The sequence below is a fragment of the Rattus norvegicus genome, chromosome 10, assembly GCF_036323735.1.
Source record: "Rattus norvegicus strain BN/NHsdMcwi chromosome 10, GRCr8, whole genome shotgun sequence".
Taxonomy (NCBI): Eukaryota; Metazoa; Chordata; class Mammalia; order Rodentia; family Muridae; genus Rattus; species Rattus norvegicus.
The window spans coordinates 46,942,574-46,948,573 of NC_086028.1; the positions used below are offsets into that span (position 1 = coordinate 46,942,574).

At 45.2% G+C, this 6,000-nt stretch overlaps 1 protein-coding gene across 22 annotated transcripts in view; it reads right to left on the reverse strand.

Moving 5' to 3' along the window:
- The window catches only part of Prpsap2 (phosphoribosyl pyrophosphate synthetase-associated protein 2), a 35,120-nt gene extending 32,292 nt beyond the window's left edge, over positions 1–2,828 (reverse strand). For 2 of the 22 annotated variants that reach the window (XM_039085080.2, XM_006246435.5), the window contains exons 1-2: positions 2,641–2,778; positions 2,118–2,253 (exon numbers count right to left, since the gene is read on the reverse strand). The gene's annotated coding sequence lies outside the window, so the exon portion shown is untranslated. Of the gene's footprint in view, positions 1–767; positions 965–1,057; positions 2,092–2,117; positions 2,254–2,640 lie in introns of those variants that run through there. The other 20 variants (XM_039085083.2, XM_006246440.5, XM_006246439.5 and 17 more) reach the window with 17 other exon arrangements.
- Between the last annotated feature and the right edge of the window lie 3,172 nt (positions 2,829–6,000).

Consider the following 6,000-nt stretch of genomic DNA (forward strand, 5'->3'; position numbering starts at 1 on the left):
TGTGCTACTTATCAGGCTAAGAATCACTAGCTGTTGGTGCTCATCAGCACAAAGTTTCCCTGTGAAATGGAAAGCACAGAGACTGCTCCCACTCTCCCCCTGTAAGTGTTTTCATGTTAACCTAAACTTACTTTAGAATATGAAAGTTATTTATGCATGGGCGAAAACACATCTTTTTTCTAGAGACTCTCAAGACCTTTTGAAGAGCAAATCACATTCATCTCTGAATGAGACAAGCTGTCAGGTCTTTAGAGGTCTCCACAATGTGAAGAGGTCTCCACAATGAAGATCACTTGTTTTAGATACATTTAGCACCGGGGTATTTCGACATTCATATTAGAGATGATAAAGCTGCATGATCTGTGCTGTTTCCCCTCTAAAGCATCCACTGTGTACCCAACCCTTCTAGAGATGGCTAGAGGAAGGCAGCTGTGAGTTATACAACAGGCCTGAGCCACAGCCTAGACCTGTAGACCTTCCAGACAGTCAAGACAGGGGCTTGGAAATGGCTTCTCCACCAAAACGCCAGGTCCAGGCTGCAGAGGCTCAACAGTATGTGCTGCACAAAGCCTCACTTCAGGGACAACAGTTTGCAAACACAACCGAAAATCATTTGTTAGCAAAAAGGATACAGGAGTTACTTTCATTAACTCACTCCTGGAAAACCTTCTTCAGTGGTAGGGCACTTGCCTATCATGCACAGGGCCTGGGTTCCAACTCCAGCATGGAAAAAAAGCTGGCATTGATGAGATGGATTAGAAGTGTACCTTAGTGAAAACTGGATGCTTTGTGCTGCAGGCCTGGGTTCAGTCACCAACACTAAAATAAAATGTACAGGCAGGTGGTGCTGGTGCCTTTAATCCTACCACTTGAGAGGCAGAGGCAGGTGGATTTCTGAGTTGGAGGCCTGCCTGGTCTACAGAGCAAGTTCCAGGACAGTCAGGTTGACACAGGGAAACCCTGGCTTGGAAAACCAATAAATATACAAATTAGTTAATTAACAACAAATAGATAAAAAGTACAAAATAAACTGAGGCCTGGGCATGGTTGCACATACCTTTAATCCCAGTGGTCAGGAGGCAGAGGCAGGCAGATCTCTTATGAGCTTGAGGCTAGCCTGGTCTACAAAAAGTTACAAGACAGTTAGTGCTGTTACACAGAGGAGAAACCCCCCATCTCCAAAATAAAATAATTGGGAAACTGCAGGGCAGAGCTAAAACTACATTGCTCTTCCACATTTTTTGTTTGTTTGTGACAACTTGGCGATGCAGGAAATAGATCTAAAACTATTTTAAATATGGAGAAGTAAATTAACTTTATTCATTTAATGTGTATGGGTGTTTTGTCTGCACACCACATGTTGGACCAGAAGAGGGTGTCAGATCCTATGGGTCTGGCATTAGAGGTGGTGGTAGGCTCCATGTGGGTGGATGCTAGAACTCATACCCAGTCTTGAACTGCTAGAACTCTTAACCAGCCAGCTCTCCAGTCCCCACACCTGTGGAAGCAGGTTTTTAATAGTAAGACAGGTTTAACATTACTTTCCAGACTTTTTAACAAAATCTTACTAAGGTAAAAGCTTCTCCTTCAGCATCTTCCTCACAACAGTGGCCCCTAAAGGACAGAGTGCGGTAGCAGTCTGATTTGCAGTACAGTTCCTTGCATACAACAATAGGTTGCACAATTCTCAGTCACACAGAGCATGACTGACGAACTACAGTCAACAGGATCAGACAAATACCCAAATCTTGAAATGTCTATTGCAAACATACCTTATTCAGAAAAAGAAGATACATATTAAATGCCAAAGAAAGAACACAGAACTATGTTTTGGTGTGGAGTTTATCACAAGTATAGAGCTATCAATGATGATAAATGCAATTTTTAAAAAAATGACTTTGTAGCCCTCCTTGCCTGGAACTCGCTATGCAGACCATGCTGGCCGCCTCGAACTCAAGATCCTTCTACCTGCCTCTGGGATTAAGAGGTATGCCACCAAGCCCTACAAACTGCAAGATTATTTAAGAGCAGAAACACTGGCTCTATGTTAAACCTCAGAGTAGCTAATGAATATAATGTGCATATCTCTGCAAAAATTGGGTAATAATCATACATACCATAGCAGTTAAAGGACAAGAAAGGTTTCCTATAGTGGGGCTCAGCAGCGTGCATTATTTTTATTTGTGCATTTAAATTGTTAAGCACTAGAGCATGGGATGGGTCAATGGCAGGCCGCTAGCATTGCTTCTTCACCTTGCATTCGACCCCAGCACCACAAGGGGAAAAAAAAAGAAACCGTAAAACATTAGAACTCGCACTTCCTCAGGCCTCAAAACTGGGTTCAGTATTTTCGTATTCCTCACAAATGCTAAACATCCAAATTGTGTCAATATCAAAATAAGAAAAATAAATCCTTATCAACAATGTACAGATTGAGGAAAATATTTTCGGGCACAGTATCTTTTGCGGCTCCTCCTCCTCCTCCGTCTGAATGGAGCACAATCATCCACCCACTAAGGCCGGTAGAGCCGAACACCGGGCCCCGGGCTCGCCCGGAGCAACAAGGGTCACGGCTCCCGCCCGGCACCGCGCGGGCTCGCGGGGCCCGCCGTCCGCCCGCCGCGGCTCCCGCCCGCCTACCTGGTCCCGACCCCAGCCCGGCCCGCCGCAGCCTCGGCTGCCGAAGGAAAAGAGCTCAGAGCTCCGCACAGCGTCTTACAGCAAAATGGCGACTCCAAGCGCGAGAAAGTCGTGCGAGAGTGCGAGGCTGGGGGCGGGGCCTGAGGGCAACTGACTGGAGTGGGCGAGGCCATCGAGAGGCGTGGTCGGGGGTGGGGGAGAAGGTGGGATGGAAAGCGGTGCATTTGATGCTGTGGGCGTGGCCCACTTGGGTGGGCGTGGTCAGACGCGAGGAAATGTGGGGAGAATTAGAGTGGGTGTGGTCAGAAGTGTGGTTGAAATTCATAGGTTCTGGCTGGGTTCAAGTCTTTACTGTCCTGCAAGCTTGAGCAAGTCACCTCTTTAGCCCGATTTCCTCTTCTGAGAAAGAGATGAAAGCAGTAACCCCATCCCCTGGGGTTGGGAGGAGTGAGAAGTCCGCGAACCTCTCAGCATGGTTCTTGGCATAGAGTCGATGCGCAGTTATCACTCATAATTAAGTGGTATATTGCTTTTCCAGAGTAGCTGAGTTTGGTTCCCAGAACCAATGTAAGGCAGCTCTCAACTGCCGGTAACTCTAGCTCCAAGAGATCTGATGTCTCTGGCCTTCTCAAGCACCCGCACTCACAACATATACCCAAACATAAACACATACAAATAATTAAAATTACTAAAAATTGTTTTAAAAGAATTTGTAGCTCTGGGTGACCTGGAATTCACAGAGATCTGTCTCTGCCTCCCGAGTGTTAGGATTAAAAGTGTGCCCATCATTCAGCAAATTGGTTGCTGTTGATATATCACTGAATTCTTTTTTTTTTTAAGATTTATTTATTTTATGTACTTGAGTACACTGTAGCTGTCTTCAGACACACCAAAAGAGGGCATCGGATCTCATTACAGATGGTTATGAGACACCATGTGGTTGCTCGGAGTTGAACTCAGGACCTCTGGAAGTGCACTTGGTGTTCTTAACCTCTGAGCCATCTCTCCAGCCCACTGCTGAATTCTTTATACCTAAAATATGGTGATCCCTTACTATTTATAACATAACAAACACGTATCACATGCCAGGTATCAAGACATTTATTATGTATTTAAGTTTTATATTAATATATATTAACAGTAACTTTCAGAAATGGGATAAGACTTATCTCCATTTAATTGCTGTGGGAACTCTCAGCTTCCAGTGACAAAGCAATGGGCAGGCGCTACCTGTAGTGCCTTGCTCCATGTGTATACTTAAGGATTCCCATACCTGCACTTCCAGTTCACAAGTGAGACATACACAAGGAGACATATTGGAGAGTGCACAGACACCTAGAATTAAATTATCAGAAGGCTGGGGATGGTTAAATTCATAGGAGGGCATGTGGGTAGCTAATTCATGGGAGCTGTGCATGAAAACTGGAAAGAAGCTGTGTCTGAGTGACTGATTAGAATTTCAGTCCTGTAGGGATGATGGGGATGTTGCAGGTTCAGAGGCTAGTTTACCTTTTCTTGAGTTAGTTCTGGCCCTCCGGAATAGCCCTTTCTTGCTGACCTCTGTGTCAAAGCCAACATCTACAGAACCTTTTATAAGTTTTACTCAAATGTATTCCTTAGGCATTAATTTAAAATTGTTTTTTTTTCTTTTTTTTTTTTTTTTCGGAGCTGGGGACTGAACCCAGGGCCTTGCACTTGCTAGGCAAGCGCTCTACCACTGAGCTAAATCCCCAACCCTAAAATTGTTTTTTAACTATTGAGATTATGACGTAATTTACATCTCCTCCTTCCCTTTCCTCTGTCCAGACCTTATGCACTCTGCCATGCACAGCTTCATCCCTCTTTTGTCTCAATTGTCCTTAAGTATGTGACGTGGAAATCCAAGGGCTCTTTGGGAAGTCAATTGGATGGTGTTTTGCTGGGGCAAACGCCTAAACAAAAATTTTGTTAAAGTGGACATAGGTGTAAAGACCAAGGCAGACTCAGGAAGGAATGTCTCACTGAAGAGGACCTAAGAGATAGGGTGTTCTGCTAAAGCAAGCATGTGATGGAGGATTCTTTGCTAACAACATGAATATATGGGTCTGCCTTACATTGTGTAGCTCCATTTGTTGGGACTCCATAGAGAGAAACACACAAAAACAACTTCTGGTAGTGTGCTGTTTGTTGCCACTTCCAAGGACTCAGGCTGACGAATGCAGGTGCTGAGGCAAGAGCCATAGTGAGGCAAGACACATGTTTGGAGGGTACAAATAGGACTCCATGGAGTGACAGAGACAGAGCTTTGGCTTGCTGGTACAGCTAGAACCTCTCTAAACAGGTCCACTCTCCCCCGCATCTCCTTTCTTTTCCACTACCTCTGGTGGGTGGGGGGTTACAAGGAAGGTTAAAGTGTTTAAGAACCATCATTAAAAATAAGATTTGAAAAAAAAGTTACAGACATGGGTATTCCTAAAAACATAAATACAACCTGTACATGATTTTTGATTGATGATTGTTTGAAACTGGCTCACCATTGATGGTGGTGCAGGCTTTTAATTCCAGCTCTTGGGAGGCAGAGGAAGGAGGCTGGTCTGTGAGGCTGAGGCCAGCCTGGTCTACAGAGAGGGAGTTCTGGGATAGCCAGAGCTACACAGAGAAACCCTGTCTCTAAAAAACAAGAAGGGAGGGAAGGAGGCAGACAGAGAAGGGATCTCATGTATCTGAGGTTGGACTGTAACTTTATGGAAGCCAAGGATGACCTTCAACCTGTGACCTTTTCGAGTGCTGGATTTGTTGGACTTTCTGTCTTGGGACACACCCTCATGGTGTGGAGGTTTGACTCCACCAGACACTTCTTGCAGTGGAGATGGAACTGGCCAATCAGTAGAAGTTAGACCTTTCAGCTCACAGGTTCACTGCTAAGCCTGGGCAACTAAGCATCAGCGCTGCTCCCAGCCTATAGTAGAGCTTGCTCCCTTTCAGCTCACACTTTGGATCCACCACCTTTCTTTCTATGCCTGGAAAGAGACCATCTGAGAAGGACTCAAAGAGAACAGAGAGCAGGATAGAGACCATGCCCAGCTGAGTTTATGTAGAATTCGGAAGCCAACTCTACCTGGACTGCTTCCAAAGCGAGTGTCCCTTGGTTTTCAACCTTGAAGACACAGCTGGTGTTCCATTCCTGCCCAGAAGGCATTCACTTCCTTCTTCAGTCCCCTCCCCGACCAAGTCTTCCAAACACTATTGAGACTGTTTGAGAAGACCGTTTACCACTCCCTTCTCAAATAAAACAATCCCTGTTTTGAGCCCAACCCAGCTGCTTATTGTCCACATCCTGACTATCCCTCGTTGAAAATGTTTGGGAAGTGTTTTGGATTT